Source organism: Crinia signifera, chromosome 19 (assembly GCF_055691185.1).
Source record: "Crinia signifera chromosome 19, ASM5569118v1, whole genome shotgun sequence".
Classification (NCBI taxonomy): domain Eukaryota; kingdom Metazoa; phylum Chordata; class Amphibia; order Anura; family Myobatrachidae; genus Crinia; species Crinia signifera.
The window spans coordinates 570,395-598,088 of NC_139226.1; the positions used below are offsets into that span (position 1 = coordinate 570,395).

General features: G+C 49.0%; 1 long non-coding RNA gene across 1 annotated transcript in view; it reads left to right on the forward strand.

Moving 5' to 3' along the window:
* The window catches only part of LOC146041915 (uncharacterized), a 109,978-nt gene that overhangs the window by 73,634 nt on the left and 8,650 nt on the right, over nt 1–27,694 (forward strand). The window contains exon 2 of the long non-coding RNA XR_014463663.1: nt 1,102–1,241. This is a non-coding gene — a long non-coding RNA (uncharacterized LOC146041915). The remainder of the gene's footprint in view (nt 1–1,101; nt 1,242–27,694) is intronic.

A 27,694-nucleotide genomic window follows, 5' to 3' on the forward strand; every position in this document is an offset into this window, starting at 1 on the left:
ATGGAGCCGGCAGTAAGGTAAATGGTTGCTGCAATAACAGATATTGGCTGTGTACAGAGGGAAAATGGGGGGTTTGCACTTAACCTTTCACTGCCTGCTGCCAGCTACAGTCCGAATCCAGACTCAAAGAGGAAGCAGAATTACCTGACTCCCTTTTCTATACCCCTGCATAAGCTACCACCCATTCTACACCTGATTGGCTACACCTACCATCCATGACTTCTATGGGTAAAAACTTTTCAACATAACTTTATCGGGACAATCACAAAATTCTTAGGCTCTTTAATGCCCTCATGCCTATACAGCCCTCGCTTAATCTTGCAACAGCACTTGGGGGAAAGGAACCCCCAATACGGCAAATCCCGTAATTCGCGGGTCCTCGGGGAGGGGGAGGGGCTGAAGGGGAGATGTGGGGGTCCTGCAGAATCTGGGAGGATTTCCCACCTTTCCGGAAGGGGGGGGGGGGGGGGCCGGGGCAACCCTGCTCAAACTCTATAGCGCTGCAATATGCTGCATGGCTGCCGATAGAGAAGAGGGGTAATGAGCAGGCCCTCTCTATTAAAACACCCCTTTCCCATATTGTTCTATATATGATTGTCGCTTTAAAAAAATGTCTGAGTTTTGCCAGGAAGCCTCACCTCGAGCCAATTCAGGCATCAGTATATCCAACCCCCTGTGTTTTGGTAACATCTCATTTAAGCTGTGACTTGCCGAGGGCACGGGGGAGCAGGGCGGTGAAGGGGAACTGTGCAACCGTGTGCACCCCCGGCGCCCCGCTCGGCGCATGGTGTGGAGAGGTCCAGCGGCGAGCCGGGCGGGGACCTGCCTGCAGCGCTCGCCGCCGGAGGGTGAACAGAAGCGGAGAAAGACGATGCCTCCATGCTGGAGTGAAGGGGGCTCACTGGTGTGGATGAGTGAGCCCGTGCCACCTGTCTGCAGCCACTGCGTGCAGCTGCAGCAGACAGAGGACGGGCGGACTCCGCCAGCCAGCGGGGAGGGGGGGGGGGGGCAGATCTGCTGGAGCGGCGCATGGCTGCTAAGGGAAGTAGCTGGTGATGGGAGTAGGAGGACCTGATGTAGCTGGGCACTTCTATTTTACAGATGCTGCGCGACGCTTCCACCGACCGAATCCAGACTCAAAGAGGCAGAAGGATCATCTGACTTCACCTTAAATACCCCTGCATGAGCTACCACCCATTCTACACCTGATTGGCTACACCTATAACCCTGGACTCTATGGGGTAAGAAACCTTTCTACTAAACTTTATTATACCAATCACAAAATTGCAAGGCTCTTATATGCCCTCATGCCTATGCAGCACTCGCTTAATCTAATTGCTCTTTACTTATTGCAAAATTATCCTGGACTGGTCTGTGTGTATATGGGACAGGTACACTAGTGTGTAGCATTATTGTGTGTGTGTGTGTGTGTGTGTGTGGGAGTGTGTGTGTGAGTGTGCCCTTTGTGTCCTGTGTCACTGCAGTTGTTTCACAAAAGTTTGTACAGATGATGATAAAACCGTTTTAGACACAAGAGGGCAGTGTTGTCACTTGGATGAGCGCTAGATTGCATTGCATTCCCATTGTATAGAACAGTGATGGGGAACCTTCGGCCCTCCAGCTGTTTTTGAACTACATATCCCAGCATGCCCTGCTACAGTTTTGCTTTTTGGCCATTCTAAAACTGTTGCAGGGCATGCTGGGATGTGTAGTTCAACAACAGCTGGAGTGCCGAAGGTTCCCCATCCCTGGTATAGAAATATGTTGCAGATTACCATGCGACGTCGCTGTTGAGAAAAATTGAGGTCGATGAAGAAGCAGCAGCAGCAATATTTTGACTCTTCTAGTACTATATGACAGTAATTAATGTAAAGGTGAATTATACACTAACTATTATCAGCTAGTTCTATGGGTTGCTGCCATTGGCCACCTGGACATAGGAGGAGGGAAAGATTAACCAGGCCTAGCCAATCACTGTTTTGCCATTTTCCAAGATGGCAGCACCAATCTCCCGGCGCCGGCCTACACACACAGTCAGACTGCAGTGCCTCCAGCAACCCCTCAGAGCCGGCAACCTTAGCCGCCATGACCCGCTGCTGCCAGACCGCCCAGGAACCTCACCAGACACAAACCAGCTGCCGGCGGACACGGATGGGTGAGTACTGTGTCCACCGTGTCGCCACGCAGCAGCAGGTAACAACATATACATCAGGGTTACCGACTTTAGAAAGCTCCTCTCTGGGAGAAGCCTGGGGAGGAGACTTTCAGCAGGAGTTCGGGGGCGGGGCTTAAACGTGACATCATTAAGCCCCACCCCATGATGGAAAGTGCCTCAAATTTCATGATCTCCGTGGAGGGGGTGGGGCTAAACTACGCGATGACACTTTGGCCCCGCCCCCTCTCTGGAGAACGTTAGAAAAATGTATTTAAATGCCGGGGTGGGGCATTCCAATTCGGGACCCTCCCGACCATTCCGAGAGGGTAGGCAACCCTGATATACATCCTATTGGAGATGCGGTGGATGGCTAGAGATGTCTACGGATTAGATGCTCTTCTCTAATACCCCTTTCACATCGCACTTTTAAAACGGTATATTATAAGGCTGCAATGTGAAAGTGCCAAAGTTGATTTACCGGTTAAAAAGCAGAGTCCTACACGTTTTAAAGCCGTTTTTTAGGCAGTGTGAATGGCTCTATTTCAATGGCTTGAAACGTGTCCCTTGGGGGTTAAACGGGTTGAATTTTGAATGGTATTAAATGATTTTTAAAAAGGTTTTCACCTGCAATGTGAAAGGTCTCAAGGCTCAGACCCGTTTTAAAGTCCCATTTAAGAATACCGTGTCATTACCCATTTCTGCAATGTGAAAGAACTTTAAGAGAGACTCTCACCTCACATCTACCAGTAACAATGTGTGAGGAGACAGGAAGAAGAGCACAAAAGACTTTAATAACAATAGACAGACAAATAAAACATTGTGTGCTGTATATGAGGCCAGCAGAACACAGTCATGGAATCATAGAAAGGATCAGACCGCAGCTCCGAATCCTGTAATCCTCTCACCAGGCAGCCTGCCGCAAAGGGTGGAGTCAGCTTGGTGACACCGATGGCGCAAATTGTGCCAGTGCGTGCTGTGGAGGGGGGATCATGGCCGGTGCCCACCTCACCAGCTGCCCTAGACTCGCATCCGAGCCCTGGTAATTATCATCCGCCTGCCACCTCTGTACAGGCAGGGCACATGCCCGGTTACTGTCACCCAGCTACCAGTGGAGATGGCGCTGAGATGCATATGGCGCAGGTAGCGGCTTTAGGGATGGATTCAGCATCAGTCCTTTCTACATGCCGGGGGCTGCCCGGAACAGGGCAAAGTCCTTCCTATCGATTCAATTGAAGAAATGCATAACTATGGTAGCCCCTGGCTAAGAAGAAAGATGCTGGGCCACTGAAATGTGACTATTCTACGACCAGCGATGAATTAGGCCCCTACTCATGTATTGTGCAATGGCTTTATGTTCTAGACATTCTGCAATCTGTACAGAGACCTATGCTGTAGGGGATACACATTCCGAGATCCATACAGAGACCAGTGCTGTAGGGGGATACACATTCCGAGATCCATACAGAGACCAGTGCTGTAGGGGGATACACATTCCGAGATCCATACAGAGACCTGTGCTGTAGGGGGATACACATTCCGAGATCCATACAGAGACCAGTGCTGTAGGGGGATACACATTCCGAGATCAGTACAGAGACCTGTGCTGTAGGGGGATACACATTCCGAGATCCATACAGAGACCAGTGCTGTAGGGGGATACACATTCCGAGATCCATACAGAGACCTGTGCTGTAGGGGGATACACATTCCGAGATCAGTACAGAGACCTGTGCTGTAGGGGGATACACATTCCGAGATCCATACAGAGACCAGTGCTGTAGGGGGATACACATTCCGAGATCCATACAGAGACCAGTGCTGTAAAGGGGATACACATTCCGAGATCAGTACAGAGACCTGTGCTGTAGGGAGATACACATTCCGAGATCAGTACAGCAACCTGTGCTGTAGGGGATACACATTCCGAGATCCATACAGAGACCAGTGCTGTAGGGGGATACACATTCCGAGATCCATACAGAGACCAGTGCTGTAGGGGGATACACATTCCGAGATCCATACAGAGACCAGTGCTGTAGGGGGATACACATTCCGAGATCCATACAGAGACCAGTGCTGTAGGGGGATACACATTCCGAGATCAGTACAGAGACCTGTGCTGTAGGGGGATACACATTCCGAGATCCATACAGAGACCAGTGCTGTAGGGGGATACACATTCCGAGATCCATACAGAGACCAGTGCTGTAGGGGGATACACATTCCGAGATCAGTACAGAGACCTGTGCTGTAGGGGGATACACATTCCGAGATCAGTACAGCAACCTGTGCTGTAGGGGATACACATTCCGAGATCCATACAGAGACCAGTGCTGTAGGGGGATACACATTCGGAGATCAGTACAGAGACCAGTGCTGTAGGGGGGATACACATTCCGAGATCAGTACAGAGACCAGTGCTGTAGGGGGATACACATTCCGAGATCCATACCGAGACGTGTACTGTAGAGGGATACACATTCCGAGATCCATACAGAGACCTGTGCTGTAGGGGGATACACATTCCGAGATCCATACAGAGATGTTTGCTGTAGGGGGATACACATTCCGAGATCCATACAGAGATGTGTGCTGTAGGGGATACACATTCCGAGATCCATACAGAGATGTTTGCTGTAGGGGGATACAGGGGCGGATCCATGATAAAAGAGGATTTAGGTGGGGTAGGGCCAGTGTTAGTGGTGCCAGTGTACATACTAAGAGAGCGGCAGAGAGAGGGTGGCAATGGGATTAAAAATAGGTCCTGGCATTTAAAGTGCACAGGCCCACCATGGCAACAAAAGTGAAGGATGTAGTTGTGCGCGCGCCGAAGGCGCGGTCTGGAAAAAAGGGTGTGGCCACTCAACAGGGGGCATGTCCTTGAGTGTACAACACCATATACAACTTCTACACATTATGCAACAAAATACTAGACCCAATTATACTTGCCCCTTACACATGATGCCAAATGGAATGAGCCAAAATTCAAACAATGCCACATGGATTGTGTCAAAATTCACATAATGCCACACGGATTGAGCCAAAATTTACATAATAACACACGGATTGAGCCAAAATTCACATAATGCCAAATGAATTGAGCCAAAATTCAAATAATGCCAAATGGATTGAGCCAAAATTCACATAATGCCACATGGATTGTGTCAAAATTCACATAATGCCACACGGATTGAGCCAAATTCATAAAATGCCACACAGATTGAGCCAGAATTTACATAATGCCACACAGATTAAGACAAAATTCACAATACGCTTCATAAACAGGGACATTGTCCACCAAAGGCACGCATTAAACATTTACACCATAATGTCCATTGCACGTTAAGTTACACGGCATGATGTCCATTATGTATTATGCCAAACACCATAATGCCTATTAAAAATTATGCCACATACAATAAGTGCTGCTAATCTACATGCTCATTGCCAAGGGTTCCATTCTCATTGCCAGAGGTTCCATGCTCGTTGCCATGTGGGATTACATGCTCATTGCCAACGGGGAATACATGCTCGTGGTAAATGGGGGACAGCCGCCGCCAGGCAGAAGTGATAGCCACTGACAGTGGCAGAGCCTGGCTGTATTCCGAGCACTGCAGGTCCCAGCTATTTGAAAATGCGTTCCCAGGTTGGCCCGTTTTACACCAGCCTAGTCCCTGCATTTTCTGGTGTGAGGGGGAGAGAAAACCACCCCTCCCCCCCTTTAACCAGTTATCTCATTTAACCGGCTATATCTTCGGAACTAACTGACCCATTTACATGAGACAAGTATCATATTGAAGAACTTTTGAGTGGGCTTTGAATGATTTTGGTCCAGTGAAACTGGAACGTTTGGTTCCAGAGTAATCTGCCCTCAAAGAACATGAACAGCCATGAAATTACATTTCAAAAATAAAAAAAATAGATTTACATGCTATATCTCTGGAACCGATTGACGGATATGGACCATCCTGGTATCATATTGAAGGCCCAGCGATTTGAAATTGAATGACTTCAACCACAAGCTCCTGTGATGCCAGGGGGGGAACTGGCAGCCGTCGGAACCGGGTGGGGGTCGGAATTGACGGGTCCCATATTATCCTATGGGGAAAAAATGTTACAGCTTTGCCAGGCGATATCTCCTGTTCCCGGGGGGGCTAGAGACATGGGGCTGGGCTCATTGGAAAGCTCTGGTCCTCATCTACAAAATGAATGACAGGGGGGGCACGTGCCCAGGTGCCCCTCCCCCTGAATCCGCCACTGGGGGGATACACATTCCGAGATCCATACAGAGACATGTACTGTAGGGGGATACACATTCCGAGATCCATAGAGAGACCAGTGCTGTAGGAGGATACACATTCCGAGATCCATACAGAGATGTGTGCAGTAGGGGGATACACATTCCGAGATCCATACAGAGACCTGTGCTGTAGGGGGATACACATTCCGAGATCCATACAGAGATGTTTGCTGTAGGGGGATACACATTCCGAGATCCATACAGAGATGTGTGCTGTAGGGGGATACACATTCCGAGATATATACAGAGACCTGTGCTGTAGGGGGATACACATTCCGAGATCCATACAGAGATGTGTGCTGTAGGGGATACACATTCCGAGATCCATACCGAGATGTGTGCTGTAGGGGGATACACATTCCGAGATCCATACAGAGACCAGTGCTGTAGGGGATACACATTCCGAGATCCATACAGAGATGTGTGCTGTAGGGGGATACACATTCCGAGATCCATACCGAGACGTGTACTGTAGGGGGATACACATTCCGAGATCCATACAGAGACCAGTGCTGTAGGGGGATACACATTCCGAGATCCATACAGAGACGTGTGCTGTAGGGGGATACACATACCGAGATCCATACAGAGATGTTTGCTGTAGGGCGATACACATTACGAGATCCATACAGAGACCTGTGCTGTAGGGGGATACAAATTCCGAGATCCATACAGAGATGTTTGCTGTAGGGGGATACACATTCCGAGATCCATACAGAGATGTGTGCTGTAGGGGGATACACATTCCGAGATCCATACAGAGACCTGTGCTGTAGGGGGATACACATTCCGAGATCCATACAGAGATGTGTGCTGTAGGGGATACACATTCCGAGATCCATACAGAGATGTGTGCTGTAGAGGGATACACATTCCGAGATCCATATAGAGACCAGTGCTGTAGGGGATACACATTCCGAGATCCATACAGAGATGTGTGCTGTAGGGGGATACACATTCCGAGATCCATACCGAGACGTGTACTGTAGGGGGATACACATTCCGAGATCCATACAGAGACCAGTGCTGTAGGGGGATACACATTCCGAGATCCATACAGAGACGTGTGCTGTAGGGGGATACACATTCCGAGATCCATACAGAGATGTTTGCTGTAGGGGGATACACATTCCGCGATCCATACAGAGATGTGTGCTGAAGGGGATACACATTCCGAGATCCATACAGAGATGTGTGCTGTAGGGGGATACACATTCCGAGATCCATACCGAGACGTGTACTGTAGGGGGATACACATTCCGAGATCCATACAGAGACCAGTGCTGTAGGGGGATACACATTCCGAGATCCATACAGAGACCTGTGCTGTAGGGGGATACACATTCCGAGATCCGTACAGAGATGTTTGCTGTAGGGGGATACACATTCCGAGATCCATACAGAGATGTGTGCAGTAGGGGGATACACATTCCGAGATCCATACAGAGACCTGTGCTGTAGGGGGATACACATTCCGAGATCCATACAGAGACATGTGCTGTAGGGGGATACACATTCCGAGATCCATACAGAGACGTGTGCTGTAGGGGGATACACATTCCGAGATCCATACAGAGACCTGTGCTGTAGGGGATACACATTCCAAGATCCGTACAGAGAACTGTGCTGTGGGGGGATACACATTCCGAGATCCATACAGAGATGTTTGCTGTGGGGGGATAAACATTCCGAGATCCATACAGAGATGTGTGCTGTAGGGGATACACATTCCGAGATCCATACAGAGATGTGTGCTGTAGGGGGATACACATTCCGAGATCCATACCGAGACGTGTATTGTAGGGGGATACACATTCCGAGATCCATACAGAGACCAGTGCTGTAGGGGGATACACATTCCGAGATCCATACAGAGACGTGTGCTGTAGGGGGATACACATTCCGAGATCCATACAGAGATGTGTGCAGTAGGGGGATACACATTCCGAGATCCATACAGAGACCTGTGCTCTAGGGGGATACACATTCCAAGATCCATACAGAGATGTGTGCTGTAGGGGGATACACATTCCGAGATCCATACAGAGACGTGTGCTGTAGGGGGATACACATTCCGAGATCCATACAGAGACCAGTGCTGTAGGGGGATACACATTCCGAGATCCATACAGAGACGTGTGCTGTAGGGGGATACACATTCCGAGATCCATACAGAGATGTGTGCAGTAGGGGGATACACATTCCGAGATCCATACAGAGACCTGTGCTCTAGGGGGATACACATTCCAAGATCCATACAGAGATGTGTGCTGTAGGGGGATACACATTCCGAGATCCATACAGAGACGTGTGCTGTAGGGGCAGTGGCGTAAGTTCGTTCCAGTTGCCCGGAGGCAAGATATATATTGGTGCCCCCCACACACACACATACAACCCTATATAACCTTATATAAAATATATATTTCTGTTCAGATAGATAGATAACACATATATATTTCAGAACTCAGCCACAGAAGCAATATTGTTGGCTTTTAAATAACTGGTTTAAGCTTCCAGGGGAGGAGAGGTGCCCCCTTGAGAGCAGGAGCCCGGCGGCAGATGACTCCATTGCCTCCCAGAGTTCTGCCTCTGTGTAGGGGGATACACATTCCGAGATCCATACAGAGATGTGTGCTGTAGGGGGATACACATTCCGAGGTCCATATAGAGACCTGTGCTGTAGGGGGATACATATTCCGAGATCCGTACAGAGACCAGTGCTGTAGGGGATACACATTCCAAGATCCGTACAGAGAACTGTGCTGTGGGGGGATACACATTCCGAGATCCATACAGAGATGTGTGCTGTAGGGGGATACACATTCCGAGATCAGTACAGAGACCTGTGCAGTAGGGGGATACACATTCCGAGATCCATACAAAGACCAGTGCTGTAGGGGGATACACATTCCGAGATCCATACAGAGACCTGTGCTGTAGGGGGATACACATTCCAAGATCCATACAGAGATATGTGCTGTAGGGGGATACACATTCCGAGATCCATACAGAGACATGTGCTGTAGGGGGATACACATTCCGAGATCCATACAGAGACGTGTGCTGTAGAGGGATACACATTCCGAGATCCATACAGAGACCTGTGCTGTAGGGGGATACACATTCCGAGATCCATACAGAGACCAGTGCTGTAGGGGATACACATTCCAAGATCCGTACAGAGAACTGTGCTGTGGGGGGATACACATTCCGAGATCCATAAAGAGATGTTTGCTGTAGGGGGATACACATTCCGAGATCCATACAGAGATGTGTGCTGTAGGGGATACACATTCCGAGATCCATACAGAGATGTGTGCTGTAGGGGGATACACATTCCGAGATCCTTACCGAGACGTGTACTGTAGGGGGATACACATTCCGAGATCCATACAGAGACCAGTGCTGTAGGGGGATACACATTCCGAGATAAATACAGAGACGTGTGCTGTAAGGGGATACACATTCCGAGATCCATACAGAGACATGTGCTGTAGGGGGATACACATTCCGAGATCCATACAGAGACGTGTGCTGTAGGGGGATACACATTCCGAGATCCATACAGAGACCTGTGCTGTAGGGGGATACACATTCCGAGATCCATACAGAGACCAGTGCTGTAGGGGATACACATTCCAAGATCCGTACAGAGAACTGTGCTGTGGGGGGATACACATTCCGAGATCCATATAGAGATGTTTGCTGTAGGTGGATACACATTCCGAGATCCATACAGAGATGTGTGCTGTAGGGGATACACATTCCGAGATCCATACAGAGATGTGTGCTGTAGGGGGATACACATTCCGAGATCCATACCGAGACGTGTACTGTAGGGGGATACACATTCCGAGATCCATACAGAGACCAGTGCTGTAGGGGGATATCCATTCCGAGATAAATACAGAGACGTGTGCTGTAAGGGGATACACATTCCGAGATCCATACAGAGATGTGTGCAGTAGGGGGATACACATTCCGAGATCCATACAGAGACCTGTGCTCTAGGGGGATACACATTCCAAGATCCATACAGAGATGTGTGCTGTAGGGGGATACACATTCCGAGATCCATACAGAGACGTGTGCTGTAGGGGGATACACATTCCGAGATCCATACAGAGATGTGTGCTGTAGGGGGATACACATTCCGAGATCCATATAGAGACCTGTGCTGTAGGGGGATACACATTCCGAGATCCGTACAGAGACCAGTGCTGTAGGGGATACACATTCCGAGATCCGTACAGAGAACTGTGCTGTGGGGGGATACACATTCCGAGATCCCTACAGAGACCTGTGCTGTAGGGGGATACAGATTCCCGAGATCCCTACAGAGACGTGTGCTGTAGGGGATACACATTCCGAGATCCCTACAGAGATGTGTGCTGTAGGGGGATACACATTCCGAGATCCATACAGAGACCTGTGCTGTAGGGGGATACACATTCCGAGATCCATACAGAGACCTGTGCTGTAGGGGATACACATTCTGAGATCCATACAGAGATGTGTGCTGTAGGGGGATACACATTCCGAGATCCATACAGAGACCTGTGCTGTAGGAGGATACACATTCCGAGATCCATACAGAGATGTGTGCTGTAGGGGATACACATTCCGAGATCCATACAGAGACCTGTGCTGTAGGGGATACACATTCTGAGATCCATACAGAGATGTGTGCTGTAGGGGGATACACATTCCGAGATCCATACAGAGACCAGTGCTGTAGGGGGATACACATTCCGAGATCCATACAGAGACGTGTGCTGTAGGGGGATACACATCCCGAGATCCATACAGAGACGTGTGCTGTAGGGGGATACACATTCCCAGATCCATACAGAGACCTGTGCTGTAGGGGGATACACATTCCGAGATCCATACAGAGACCTGTGCTGTAGGAGGATACACATTCCCAGATCCATACAGAGACCTGTGCTGTAGGGGATACACATTCCGAGATCCATGCAGAGACCTGTGCTGTAGGGGGATGCACATTCCGAGATCCATACAGAGATGTGTGCTGTAGGGGGATACACATTCCCAGATCCATACAGAGACCTGTGCTGTAGGGGGATACACATTCCGAGATCCATACAGAGATGTGTGCTGTAGGGGATACACATTCCGAGATCCATACAGAGATGTGTGCTGTAGGGGGATACACATTCCAAGTTCCGTACAGAGAACTGTGCTGTGGGGGGATACACATTCCGAGATCCCTACAGAGACGTGTGCTGTAGGGGATACACATTCCGAGATCCCTACAGAGATGTGTGCTGTAGGGTGATACACATTCCGAGATCCATACAGAGACCTTTGCTGTAGGGGGATACACATTCCGAGATCCATACAGAGACCTGTGCAGTAGGGGATACACATTCTGAGATCCATACAGAGATGTGTGCTGTAGGGGGATACACATTCCGAGATCCATACAGAGACCTGTGCTGTAGGAGGATACACATTCCGAGATCCATACAGAGACCAGTGCTGTAGGGGGATACACATTCCGAGATCCATACAGAGACCAGTGCTGTAGGGGGATACACATTCCGAGATCCATACAGAGACCTGTGCTGTAGGGGGATACACATCCCAAGATCCATACAGAGATGTGTGCTGTAGGAGGATACACCTTCCGAGATCCATACAGAGATGTGTGCTGTAGGGGGATACACATTCCCAGATCCATACAGAGACCTGTGCTGTAGGGGGATACACATTCCGAGATCCATACAGAGACCTGTGCTGTAGGAGGATACACATTCCCAGATCCATACAGAGACCTGTGCTGTAGGGGGATACACATTCCGAGATCCATACAGAGACCTGTGCTGTAGGAGGATACACATTCCGAGATCCATACAGAGATGTGTGCTGTAGGGGGATGCACCTTCCGAGATCCATACAGAGATGTGTGCTGTAGGGGGATACACATCCCGAGATCCATACAGAGACCAGTGCTGTAGGGGGATACACATTCCGAGATCCATACAGAGACCTGTGCTGTAGGGGGTACACATTCCGAGATCCATACAGAGATGTGTGCTGTAGGGGGATACACATTCGGAATTAGCCACTGAGACGTGTTCTGTAGAGGGGATCACATTGTAAGATTTGTACAAATACATGAACTGTGGGTGGGGGTACACATTCCGAAACTCATACAGAGACGTGTGCTGTAGAGGGGAACACATTACGAGATCTGTACAAATACGTGAACTGTGGGTGGGGGTACACATTCCGAAACTCGTACAGAGACGTGTGCTGTATTGGGGTACACAGAGGCATCCTGTGCTGCAGGTTCGGTGTATCGTCTGCTCCTGTTCATGAAGAACATTTGGTTAGTTGTTTTTATAAAGAAATCGTCTTTGTATCTCTCATTCCTGACAACAGCAACAACTCAGAGCCAGGCTGATATTTCATTAAGGTCCTTTATAGAGCGGAGAAGCCTTATAAATAGCACATGACAGCTCCTGGCTGGGAAACACGAGCCGCTGTCATACAGGCGCGATGTGAAATGATCAGTCAGGTGGCTGGAGACCTGCGCACCCAGCGGTGGTTAGACAGGGTGTCAGTGGTCAGGACAGACAGGGGCTAAAACGTATCCACCTTTGCCGGAGTGTCTACTCAACGGGAGGCGCTCACAGGTTGTTGACAAGTGTCATGTCAGGGCCCAGTCATACAGACGTCAACAGCAGCCATTGTCCATCTCTGGTATTACACCTAATGCACATTTATGCTCTTCATCATTCCTGACAGTACATGTATATACTTGATTGTTGTGTCACCCCCTGGACTGTCCCCTGTTTTGCCCTCATGACCCCAGCATCAATCTTAAGCATGACCCCTATATCACATCCAGATCTGTAGATGGCGTGTCAGAAAAATGGTCTCGCCATCTTTTTCATCACAACCATAAGCATGATGAAGGCGGTGCTAGAGAGCCAGCAGTAGTCTCACCAGATGGAGGGCAGCAGCATCCACAAGGATGGTCCTACAGCAGACTATCACCAGGAAGTGGAAAGATCTCTAAGCTTCGCCCCCTTGGACAGCAGTCATGTCTCCCAATCTTCCCCAACATGACAGGAATCCCAACGTCCCAGGGGATGTTGCAACAGATAGTTTTCCCTAAAAATACAAAGTTCTGTCTCCTTGCGCTCGAAGTGTCCAAATATCCTTTGAATCTCAGATGTGGAGATATGAAAAAATAAAAAGAAAAATGTACAAAGATGTAAATTCTTTGTTTACATATAGTATGAATCTCCCAAATTGTGTGGGGGGACAATTAGAAGAGATTGTGTTCCCAAAAGGTTCCAGTTGATCCACTAAGGGGAATCTTTACGGGGTCACCCCACAAGTGCCTTATAGACAAATGCTTACATGTATGCTTACATAAACAAGTAGGGGCGACTCATATAAAGGTATCTTTCTCAGGTCTGTGATATCCCAATACTCCAATGATTTCCTCCAAATTCCAGATGTAAGTATATGGAACAAAGTAGAAACCAGATGTAATGAGTTTATCAATGAATATTTATCTCCTAACGTGTGAAGGACCAATCAGAAAAGGTGTGTTCCCACAGTTTCCAAACGATCCAAATGCAAAGGGTCTTTAAAGATAGTTTTCCCTAGCAGATTGGGTAGCGGAACTAGGAAACAGGGCAAATGGGTAGGGATGTGGATGGTACATGGAGCATAGAGGACGCCATCTACATCAGATGGAATGGTAAGTATAATTTATTTCCACAGGTACACCTATAGATAGCTACTAGAAAAGTGGACTGGCCTATGGCATAGTTGCCCACCCTCCTGCATTCTGCAGGAGACTCCCTCTCCCCCTTATTAGTCTAGCAATCTCCCTCATATCACCTAGCCCACATTACATTGTTACATCATAGTTACCTCCCCTCCTGCATTCTGCAGGAGACTCCCTGATATAGCTGCAATCTCCCTCTCTCCCTGATTAGTCTAGCAATCTCCCTCATGTCACCTAGCCCACATTACACTGTTACATCATAGTTATATCCCCTCCTGCATTCTGCAGGAGACTCCCTGACATAGCAGCAATCTCCCTCTCCCCCTTATTAGTCTAGCAATCTCCCTCATGTCACCTAGCCCACATTACACTGTTACATCATAGTTACCTCCCCTCATGCATTCTGCGGAGACTCACTGATATAGCAGCAATCTCTCTCTCTCTCCCTCATTAGTCTAGCAATCTCCCTCATGTCACCTAGCCCACATTACACTCTTACACCATAGTTACCTCCCCTCCTGCATTCTGCAGGAGACTCCCTGACATAGCAGCAATCTCCCTCTCTCCCTTATTAGTCTAGCAATCTCCCTCATGTCACCTAACTCACATTACACTGTTAAATCTTAGTTACCTCCCCTCCTGTATTCTACAGGAGACTCCCTGAGATAGCAGCAATCTCCCTCTCTAGCTCATTAGTCTAGCAATCTTCCTCATGTAACCTAGCCCACATCAAACAGTTACATCATAGTTACCTCCCCTCCTGCATTCTGCAGGAGACTCCCTGACAGAGCAGCAATCTCCCCCTCTCCCTCATTAGTCTAGCAATCTCCCTCATGTCACCTAGCCCACATTACACTGTTACACCATAGTTACCTCCCCTCCTGCATTCTGCAGGAGACTCCCTGACATAGCAGCAATCTCCCTCTCTCCCTCATTAGTCTAGCAATCTCCCTCATGTCACCTAGCCCACATTACACTGTTACATCATAGTTACCTCCCCTCCTGCATTCTGCAGGAGACTCCCTGACATAGCAGCAATCTCCCTCTCTCCATCATTAGCATAGCAATCTCCCTCATGTCACCTAGCCCACATTACACTGTTACATCATAGTTACCTCCCCTCCTGCATTCTGCAGGAGACTCCCTGACATAGCAACAATCTCCCTCTGTCCTTCATTAGTCTAGCAATCTCCATCATGTCACCTAGCCCACATTACACTGTTACATCATAGTTACCTCCCCTCCTGCATTCTGCAGGAGACTCCCTGAAATAGCAGCAATCTCCCTCTCTCCCTCATTAGTCTAGCAATCTCCCTCATGTCACCTAGCCCACATTACACTGTTACACCATAGTTACCTCCCCTCCTGCATTCTGCAGGAGACTCCGTGACATAGCAGCAATCTCCCTCTCTCCCTCATTAGTCTAGCAATCTCCTTCATGTCACCTAGCCCACATTACACAGTTACATCATAGTTACCTCCTCTCCTGCATTCTGCAGGAGACTCCCTGAAATAGCAGCAATCTCCCTCTCTCCCTCATTAGTCTAGCAATCTCCCTCATTTTACCTAGACCAAATTATACTGTAAAATTTTTGGGGTTAAATGGAATGAAATAGGAAAAAGGAATGAGAAATACTGTAGATACATTTACATTGAATCATCAGCACCATTTCCCTAGCACTTTACCAAGTATAGTATCTCTTACTAACTGATTTGGGGCTCATCTACAGATGTACCGGGTCTCGTCTTTGCTGGCGATCCGCCAGCAGCATGCTGCTGGCGGATCGCCTGCAACACGGTGCCGCTATCTGGCTGAGACGCGCGTGCGTCACCCACGCACGCGCGTCTTAGTATCCGGGCGGCGGATGGCATATGTATGGTCGCTAAGTATGGCATATCGGATAAGTATGGCATATGGTGGTCGCTAAGTATGGCTTATGGTGGCCGCTAAGTATCGCCTATGGTGGCTGCTAAGTATGGCCTATGGTGTCCGCTAAGTATGGCCTATGGTGGCCGCTAAGTATGGCCTATGGTGGCTGCTAAGTATGGCCTATGGTGTCCGCTAAGTATGGCCTATGGTGGCTGCTAAGTATGGCCTGTGGTGGCAGCTAATTATGGCCTATGGTGACCACTAAGTATGGCCTATGGTGGCCGCTAAGTATGGCCTATGGTGGCCGCTAAGTATGGCCTATGGTGGCCGCTAAGTATGGCCTATGGTGGCCGCTAAGTATGGCCTATGGTGGCCGCTAAGTACTGCCTATGGTGGCTGCTAAGTATCTCCTATGGTGGCCGCTAAATACGGCCTATGGTGGCCGCTAAGTATGGCTTATGGTGGCCGCTAAGTATGGCTTATGGTGGCCGCTAATTATGGCCTATGGTGGCTGCTAAGTATGGCTTATGGTGGCCGCTAAGTATGGCCTATGGTGGCTGCTAAGTATGGCCTATGGTGGCTGCTAAGTATGGCCTATGGTGTCCGCTAAGTATGGCCTATGGTGGCCGCTAAGTATGGCCTATGGTGTCCGCTAAGTATGGCCTATGGTGTCCGCTAAGTATGGCCTATGGTGGCTGCTAAGTATGGCCTGTGGTGGCTGCTAAGTATGGCCTATGGTGTCCGCTAAGTATGGCCTATGGTGGCCGCTAAGTATGGCCTATGGTGGCTGCTAAGTATGGCCTGTGGTGGCAGCTAATTATGGCCTATGGTGACCACTAAGTATGGCCTATGGTGGCCGCTAAGTATGGCCTATGGTGGCCGCTAAGTATGGCCTATGTTGGCCGCTAAGTATGGCCTATGGTGTCCGCTAAGTACTGCCTATGGTGGCTGCTAAGTATCTCCTATGGTGGCCGCTAAATATGGCCTATGGTGGCCGCTAAGTATGGCTTATTGTGGCCGCTAAGTATGGCTTATGGTGGCCGCTAATTATGGCCTATGGTGGCTGCTAAGTATGGCTTATGGTGGCCGCTAAGTATGGCCTATGGTGGCCGCTAAGTATGGCCTATGGTGTCCGCTAAGTATGGCCTATGGTGGCCGATAAGTATGGCCTATGGTCGCCGCTAAGTATGGCCTATGGTGACCGCTAAGTATGGCTTATGGTGGCCGATAAGTATGGCCTATGGTGGTCGCTAAGTATGGCCTATGGTGGCCGCTAAGTATGGCTTATGGTGGCCGCTAAGTATGGCCTATGGTGGCTGCTAAGTATGGCCTATGGTGGCAGCTAAGTATGGCCTATGGTGGTCGGTAAGTATGGCTTATGGTGGACGCTAAGTATGCCCTATGGTGGCTGCTAAGTATGGCCTATGGTGTCCGCTAAGTATGGCCTATGGTGGACGCTAAGTATGGCCTATGGTGGCCGCTAAGTATGGCCTATGGTGGCTGCTAAGTATGGCCTATGGTGTCCGCTAAGTATGGCCTATGGTGGCCGCTAAGTATGGCCTATGGTGGCCGCTAAGTACTGCCTATGGTGGCTGCTAAGTATCTCCTATGGTGGCCGCTAAATATGGCCTATGGTGGCCGCTAAGTATGGCTTATGGTGGCCGATAATTATGGCCTATGGTGGCTGCTAAGTATGGCTTATGGTGGCCGCTAAGTATGGCCTATGGTGGCTGCTAAGTATGGCCTATGGTGGCCGATAAGTATGGCCTATGGTGGCCGCTAAGCATGACCTATGGTGACCGCTAAGTATGGCCTATGGTGGCCGCTAAGTATGGCTTATGGTGGCCGCTAAGTATGGCCTATGGTGGCCGCTAAGTATGGCCTATGGTGGCCGCTAAGTATGGCCTATGGTGACCGCTAAGTATGGCCTATGGTGGCCGATAAGTATGGCCTATGGTGGCCGCTAAGTATGGCCTATGGTGGCCGCTAAGTATGGCCTATGGTGGCCGCTAAGTATGGCCTATGGTGACCGCTAAGTATGGCCTATGGTGGCCGATAAGTATGGCCTATGGTGGTCGCTAAGTATGGCCTATGGTGGCCGCTAAGTATGGCTTATGGTGGCCGCTAAGTATGGCCTATGGTGGCTGCTAAGTATGGCCTATGATGGCCGCTAAGTATGGCCTATGGTGGCCGATAAGTATGGCCTATGGTGGCCGATAAGTATGGCCTATGGTAACCGCTAAGTATGGCCTATGGTGGCCGCTAAGTATGGCCTATGGTAACTGCTAAGTATGGCCTATGGTGGCCGCTAAGTATGGCCTATGGTGGCCGATAAGTATGGCCTAAGGTGGCCGATAAGTATGGCCTATGGTGGCCGATAAGTATGGCCTATGGTAACCGCTAAGTATGGCCTATGGTGGCCGCTAAGTATGGCCTATGGTGGCCGCTAAGTATGGCCTATGGTGTCCGCTAAGTATGGCCTATGGTGTCCGCTAAGTATGGCCTATGGTGGCTGCTAAGTATGGCCTGTGGTGGCTGCTAAGTATGGCCTATGGTGTCCGCTAAGTATGGCCTATGGTGGCCGCTAAGTATGGCCTATGGTGGCTGCTAAGTATGGCCTGTGGTGGCAGCTAATTATGGCCTATGGTGACCACTAAGTATGGCCTATGGTGGCCGCTAAGTATGGCCTATGGTGGCCGCTAAGTATGGCCTATGTTGGCCGCTAAGTATGGCCTATGGTGTCCGCTAAGTACTGCCTATGGTGGCTGCTAAGTATCTCCTATGGTGGCCGCTAAATATGGCCTATGGTGGCCGCTAAGTATGGCTTATTGTGGCCGCTAAGTATGGCTTATGGTGGCCGCTAATTATGGCCTATGGTGGCTGCTAAGTATGGCTTATGGTGGCCGCTAAGTATGGCCTATGGTGGCCGCTAAGTATGGCCTATGGTGTCCGCTAAGTATGGCCTATGGTGGCCGATAAGTATGGCCTATGGTCGCCGCTAAGTATGGCCTATGGTGACCGCTAAGTATGGCTTATGGTGGCCGATAAGTATGGCCTATGGTGGTCGCTAAGTATGGCCTATGGTGGCCGCTAAGTATGGCTTATGGTGGCCGCTAAGTATGGCCTATGGTGGCTGCTAAGTATGGCCTATGGTGGCAGCTAAGTATGGCCTATGGTGGTCGGTAAGTATGGCTTATGGTGGACGCTAAGTATGCCCTATGGTGGCTGCTAAGTATGGCCTATGGTGTCCGCTAAGTATGGCCTATGGTGGACGCTAAGTATGGCCTATGGTGGCCGCTAAGTATGGCCTATGGTGGCTGCTAAGTATGGCCTATAATGTCCGCTAAGTATGGCCTATGGTGGCCGCTAAGTATGGCCTATGGTGGCCGCTAAGTACTGCCTATGGTGGCTGCTAAGTATCTCCTATGGTGGCCGCTAAATATGGCCTATGGTGGCCGCTAAGTATGGCTTATGGTGGCCGATAATTATGGCCTATGGTGGCTGCTAAGTATGGCTTATGGTGGCCGCTAAGTATGGCCTATGGTGGCTGCTAAGTATGGCCTATGGTGGCCGATAAGTATGGCCTATGGTGGCCGCTAAGCATGACCTATGGTGACCGCTAAGTATGGCCTATGGTGGCCGCTAAGTATGGCTTATGGTGGCCGCTAAGTATGGCCTATGGTGGCCGCTAAGTATGGCCTATGGTGGCCGCTAAGTATGGCCTATGGTGACCGCTAAGTATGGCCTATGGTGGCCGATAAGTATGGCCTATGGTGGCCGCTAAGTATGGCCTATGGTGGCCGCTAAGTATGGCCTATGGTGGCCGCTAAGTATGGCCTATGGTGACCGCTAAGTATGGCCTATGGTGGCCGATAAGTATGGCCTATGGTGGTCGCTAAGTATGGCCTATGGTGGCCGCTAAGTATGGCTTATGGTGGCCGCTAAGTATGGCCTATGGTGGCTGCTAAGTATGGCCTATGATGGCCGCTAAGTATGGCCTATGGTGGCCGATAAGTATGGCCTATGGTGGCCGATAAGTATGGCCTATGGTAACCGCTAAGTATGGCCTATGGTGGCCGCTAAGTATGGCCTATGGTAACTGCTAAGTATGGCCTATGGTGGCCGCTAAGTATGGCCTATGGTGGCCGATAAGTATGGCCTAAGGTGGCCGATAAGTATGGCCTATGGTGGCCGATAAGTATGGCCTATGGTAACCGCTAAGTATGGCCTATGGTGGCCGCTAAGTATGGCCTATGGTGGCCGCTAAGTATGGCCTATGGTGTCCGCTAAGTATGGCCTATGGTGTCCGCTAAGTATGGCCTATGGTGGCTGCTAAGTATGGCCTGTGGTGGCTGCTAAGTATGGCCTATGGTGTCCGCTAAGTATGGCCTATGGTGGCCGCTAAGTATGGCCTATGGTGGCTGCTAAGTATGGCCTGTGGTGGCAGCTAATTATGGCCTATGGTGACCACTAAGTATGGCCTATGGTGGCCGCTAAGTATGGCCTATGGTGGCCGCTAAGTATGGCCTATGTTGGCCGCTAAGTATGGCCTATGGTGTCCGCTAAGTACTGCCTATGGTGGCTGCTAAGTATCTCCTATGGTGGCCGCTAAATATGGCCTATGGTGGCCGCTAAGTATGGCTTATTGTGGCCGCTAAGTATGGCTTATGGTGGCCGCTAATTATGGCCTATGGTGGCTGCTAAGTATGGCTTATGGTGGCCGCTAAGTATGGCCTATGGTGGCCGCTAAGTATGGCCTATGGTGTCCGCTAAGTATGGCCTATGGTGGCCGATAAGTATGGCCTATGGTCGCCGCTAAGTATGGCCTATGGTGACCGCTAAGTATGGCTTATGGTGGCCGATAAGTATGGCCTATGGTGGTCGCTAAGTATGGCCTATGGTGGCCGCTAAGTATGGCTTATGGTGGCCGCTAAGTATGGCCTATGGTGGCTGCTAAGTATGGCCTATGGTGGCAGCTAAGTATGGCCTATGGTGGTCGGTAAGTATGGCTTATGGTGGACGCTAAGTATGCCCTATGGTGGCTGCTAAGTATGGCCTATGGTGTCCGCTAAGTATGGCCTATGGTGGACGCTAAGTATGGCCTATGGTGGCCGCTAAGTATGGCCTATGGTGGCTGCTAAGTATGGCCTATGGTGTCCGCTAAGTATGGCCTATGGTGGCCGCTAAGTATGGCCTATGGTGGCCGCTAAGTACTGCCTATGGTGGCTGCTAAGTATCTCCTATGGTGGCCGCTAAATATGGCCTATGGTGGCCGCTAAGTATGGCTTATGGTGGCCGATAATTATGGCCTATGGTGGCTGCTAAGTATGGCTTATGGTGGCCGCTAAGTATGGCCTATGGTGGCTGCTAAGTATGGCTTATGGTGGCCGCTAAGTATGGCCTATGATGGCCGCTAAGTATGGCCTATGGTGGCCGATAAGTATGGCCTATGGTGGCCGATAAGTATGGCCTATGGTAACCGCTAAGTATGGCCTATGGTGGCCGCTAAGTATGGCCTATGGTAACCGCTAAGTATGGCCTATGGTGGCCGCTAAGTATGGCCTATGGTGGCCGATAAGTATGGCCTAAGGTGGCCGATAAGTATGGCCTATGGTGGCCGATAAGTATGGCCTATGGTAACCGCTAAGTATGGCCTATGGTGGCCGCTAAGTATGGCCTATGGTGGCCGATAAGTATGGCCTAAGGTGGCCGATAAGTATGGCCTATGGTGGCCGCTAAGTATGGCCTATGTTAACCGCTAAGTATGGCCTATGGTGGCTGCTCAGTATGGCCTATGGTGGCTGATAAGTATGGCCTATGGTGGCTGCTAAGTATGGCCTATGTTAACCGCTAAGTATGGCCTATGGTGGCTGATAAGTATGGCCTATAGTGGCTGATAAGTATGGCCTATGGTGGCTGATAAGTATGGCCTATAGTGGCTGATAAGTATGGCCTATGGTGGCTGATAAGTATGGCCTATGGTGGCTGATAAGTATGGCCTATGGTGGCTGATAAGTATGGCCTATGGTGGCTGATAAGTATGGCCTATGGTGGCCGCTAAGTATGGCCTATGGTGGCTGATAAGTATGGCCTATGGTGGCTGATAAGTATGGGTGAAATGGGTGAACGTAGTGAGTATTAAAGTTTTTCATTTCTACGGTGTTTGTGTATTTTATTTGACTATTGGTTGAGTTGCAGAACTACAAGACCAAGCAGGAGCTTCAATGTCCCGCATGCTGGGATTTTTGGTTCTCCATGTCCCTGCATGTGGGAAAGGCTTGCTGGGACTAGTTATTAAATCATTTTTTTACACATTATGGGGCAGATGTATCATAGCGGCGCGATAAGCGCCGCTATAATAATTCCTGCTACGCCTCAATAGCGAGGCGAAGCAGGAAGGGACATCGACAAGATGTATTAACATCTTGTCTGCCGAAGCGGAGGAGCGTTAACTCCCCCCTCCGGCGATGTCCTTTTCTGGAGATAGCGCATCAGTTAATACTGATGCGCTATCTCCTGTCCCCTGGCCAGCCGCACTGGGCATGCGCGGGATCCCGCTGTTCACGCGAGATCCCCAGCGCAGCCCAGACCCAACAGCAGGGACAGCGCTGTCCCTGCTGTTTAGATAGGGCTTCGCCAGCCTGATGCTGGCGAAGCAAAAGCAGGCTTCGTGCGGAACGGTCAGCGATGCTGACCGTTCATACATTCAACCTGCTATCATTTTGATAGCAGCGCCAATATGGACAGGGGAGCATAGCGCCCCTGTCCATTACCGCATCCCGGCTCTATCATACATGGGGAGAAGCGGTGTCAGTGCGCTGATACCCTTCTCCCCCATAACGACGGATAATACATCTGCCCCTATGGGCCTTATTCTAGATCACTCTTTCTGACAAAATCCTTCTTAGATGGACAAAGCCATATGCACTGGTGGCTCGATGATGATAATTTAAACAGCTACAACAACAGAGAATACTGCCACTCTTTGTAGATTTCCCCCCATGTGTCAGGGTCTAGTGATGTATGTTACATAGCGTGTTGTATGATCACCTGAGATACACATGGGGACGGTCAGGGGGGGGGGGGGGGAGACACAACGCGTCAGTGATGTATGTTATATAATAACACTGCGTGTTGTATGATCTAGTAACCTTAGATATACATGTATCACCTGGGGAGGGGTACACGTGCCAGTGACTAGTGAGGTATATTACATAGCGTGTTGTATGATAACCTGAGATATACATGTAACACCTGGGGACAGGGGGGGGGGGGGGGAGACACGACATGTCAGTTATGTATGTTATATAATTCTATATATATTCTATATATATTATATATGTTATATAATTCTATATGATCTTGTCACCTGAGATATACATGTAACACCTGGGGACGGGGGGAGGGGATGGGGGGCATGTGTCAGTGACTAGTGATGTATGTTACATAGCGTGTTGTATGATCTCGCCACCTTACATATACATGTAACACCTGGGGGGCATGTATCAGTGACAAGTGATGTATGTTACATAGCGTGTTCTATGATCTCTTCACATGAGATATACCTTTAACACCTGGAGACGGGGGGGGGGCATGTATCAGTGACTAGTTATGTATGTTACATTGCGTGTTTTATGATCTTGTCACCTGAGATATACATGTAACACCTGGGGACGGGATGGGGGATGTGTCAGTGACTAGCGATGGATGTTACATAGCGTGTTGTATGATCCCATCACCTGAGATATACCTGTGACACCTGGGGAAGGGGGACGGGGGGGAATCTGTCAGTAACTAGTGAGGTATGTTACATAGCGTGTTGTATGATCTTGTCACCTTAGATATACATGTAACACCTGGGGACGGGGGAGGGGGGGATGTATCAGTGACAAGTGAGGTATGTTACACAGCGTGTTGTATGATCTTGTCACCTGAGATATACATGTAACACATGGGGACGGGGGCATGTGTCAGTCACTAGTGAGGTATGTTACATAGCGTGTTGTATGATCTTGTAACCTTAGATATACATGTAACACCTAGGGGGGCATGTATCAGTGACAAGTGAGGTATGTTACACAGCGTGTTGTATGATCTCGTTACCTGAGATATACATGTAACACCTGGGGACGGAGGGAGGGGGGCATGTGTCAGTCACTAGTGAGGTATGTTACATAGCGTGTTGTATGATCTTGTCACCTTAGATATACATGTAACACCTGGGGACGGGGGAGGGGGGGATGTATCAGTGACAAGTGAGGTATGTTACACAGCGTGTTGTATGATCTTGTCACCTGAGATATACATGTAACACATGGGGACGGGGGCATGTGTCAGTCACTAGTGAGGTATGTTACATAGCGTGTTGTATGATCTTGTAACCTTAGATATACATGTAACACCTAGGGGGGCATGTATCAGTGACAAGTGAGGTATGTTACACAGCGTGTTGTATGATCTCGTTACCTGAGATATACATGTAACACCTGGGGACGGAGGGAGGGGGGCATGTGTCAGTCACTAGTGAGGTATGTTACATAGCGTGTTGTATGATCTTGTCACCTGAGATATACCTGTAACACCCGGGGACGGGGGGGGGCATGTGTCAGTGACTAGTGAGGTACGTTACATAGAGTGTTGTATGATCTTGTCACCTGAGATATACATGTAACACATAGGGACAGGGGGCATGTATCATAGCGTGTTGTATGATCTCGTCACCTGATATATACATGTAACACATGGGGATGGGGGGCATGTGTCAGTGACTAGTGATGTATGTTACATAGGGCCTTATTCTGGTTGGTGCGGCCGGCCCGTACGCGTACGTTCCGGGGTTTTTAATGACCTGCGCATGCGTACCATCTCCAATGCGCAGGCGCGAACACTCCACAACGCTTGCGGACAGGTCTCTCCGTGCGAAAAAACCTGTACGCGAGAGTACGGGCATTGGGGGCGGCATAGGGGCGTGATGAGGGGAGCGGCCGAAATAATGAGGGAAAATGGGCGTAAATATGAGCGTACACGGGGGTGTGCACCAAAAATGAACGGTGCTACTACCGCACGATCGGCTAAAGCACCGTTCATTTCGGACACAAAACAGGCGGCCGCCAACCGCCAGCTCAGACCACCCCTACAGATACCGCATGCCAGCGTGCGCCTGGGTTTGCTAATTTACGCTGATTACTACTCAAACACATACACCTGAATGTAATAAGCAATGCTGCAGTCTATTAAGTCCAAACCATGATTTCACTACCTGCAAGCCTACACACAGCACTCAAACACATTGGAAGCTTATCTTTCTATACTTCTCGACATTTAAAGGTTTGTTTAATTTAAGGTAAGAATCTTTTTAAGACCTGCTTATATATGCTAAGTTAGCTATTTGCTAAACAGTTAGACACATTCACTACGTGCTTTCATAGACTTTACACAGTAGCACACTTAATCTACACAAGTCGACATGTGTCAACGTGTTCACTCTAATACAAACATAGGTTTTGTATTTATGATACAATAACATAAACCACATCTAACACCTACAAAGGATGTTTCAGCAATGTTTTAAGCCCATGCCCACTATTTTGCACACATTCTTTGTATAGTACCCAAAATACAGACCTGTACCACTATCTGATCTGCTATGAATTGGATTTTACTACACTCTGGATGTAAGATGCCACCAATCACATTATTGCACTCACATCTCTCTAACAAAGGATTCCTACATCTGCTTATGACACTGTAAAATCATATATATGTACAAAGTTAAACATGTTTGTCCACAAGCAATTTTATCATGTTTGGCCGATTCACACATCTTTTTTTAGGGAGGACACATATGCATTCCTACACAAATGTCCCTTTTGACCCTTGTTTGTCTACCTCACCCACTCCATGAGGAAAGCATTGTTCTGGACCTGCTTTTACCTACTAATGTAGGAGCTACCTCACCTGCACTCAAACTGCTTTCTCACCTATTAAGTTGCTCTGCACATGTGCTGACACAAACTAATTAGCAGGGAAAAGTTGGATAGGAACATGTGAATGGCCATGGAGAGGGTTACACATAGGAAACTTCTACCACACTTCAACAAATGCTCAAAAATACCCTGGTCAGTAAGTACACATAAATGTAGTATTTTTTTCACACAAGAAATTACACATACAACAATTGTGTTTTAATTGGTAAAATAAATTTATTTGCTGTTCAGCATCACAGCTTATTTGACACTTTAATGTCATAAATCAAATAAACAAATAAAATATACACAAAAATAAAAAAACAGCCAGAACAAGAGGTTGCATATCTCCAAACATGTGTTGCCCTGCAAATGCAATGGTGAAAGAAATGGGGACACCAGAATACGTACTGCAACAACCAGGGTGAATACTAAGCAAGATACACACCACCAAAAATTTATCCTGCATTTGTAGAGGTCAAAATAAGAACTTTAATGCCCATGGCACGAAAATGGATCGATGGCCAACTCAGGAAGTGGATGTCCAGTGCAATTTAAACATTTGGGGTCCAACCACAGAGGAAGTGAACCAGGTCTCATTATTTGGGCCCTTTTTTCCCCTTTTTAGATGGGGCCTTGGGGACAGGGGCCTTTGGCTCAGATGGCTTGCGGCGTCTTCTCCTAGTGGACACAGGATGGTCAGCAGAGGTGGAAGGTTGGGGAGCAGCTTGGGGTGGGCCAGCAGATGGGGGATTGTCCCTTAGGGACCTGGCGGTGGTCAGCAGCTCCGCAAGAATTTCATTCTGGCGGCTGAGTTGTTGGGCAATGCTTTGCATGCCAGCCGCCAGAGTGTCATTCGTGCGGTTGAAGGCCTCACACTGCTGCCTGTTTGTGGCCTTCCAATATGCCAGAAATTCCACAACCTGCTGCTGACGGACCGCAGCATCCACCCCTTGCTTCTCGATCCTCTCCAGCATCACCATCAAGCTGGCATCCCATGTGTCCTGTGGCTGGGGGTGTCGTCTTGGTGGAGGCTGGACCACTTGCTCCACCTGTGGCTCTGCAGAGGAAGATGCTGCCGGTTCATCCTGGGTTTCTGCTTCTTCTAGAATAATAATTGAAAACAATGTCACCATCACATACGCACTAAAAAATATCTTTCAAAATACAATGCATTACTGTGACTTACCATCAAAAGCAGCAGCAAAGACCTCCACCGGGAGCTCACTATCCATATTGGATATCCCCCTGACCTCGGCCACATCAATTACTGTACATCCAAGGCATCCTGCTCCAGGGGGGTATATTCCAAGGTGTCTGGCATAGGCCCCCTCCCGGTGGACATGCTGTGGTTGTACCGGTCAGTCATCTTCCTCTTCAGTGTCGTTTTGAAGTCTGTCCACCTACAAGTTTAAAAATACAAATATCACCATGAGATATGTGCACCACTGTGCTAGTGAACATCATGACTACGTTACATTTCCTAGTGTGGGTGATCTTATGTTTTTTAGCCATATGTGTCCCACACACACATTAATGTCTCCATTAGGAGGCATTTCAGTGTCTCATCTCATTCATTAGGCCACTAAATGCACATACATAGATCACTATGCAGAAATGACATCATCCATGG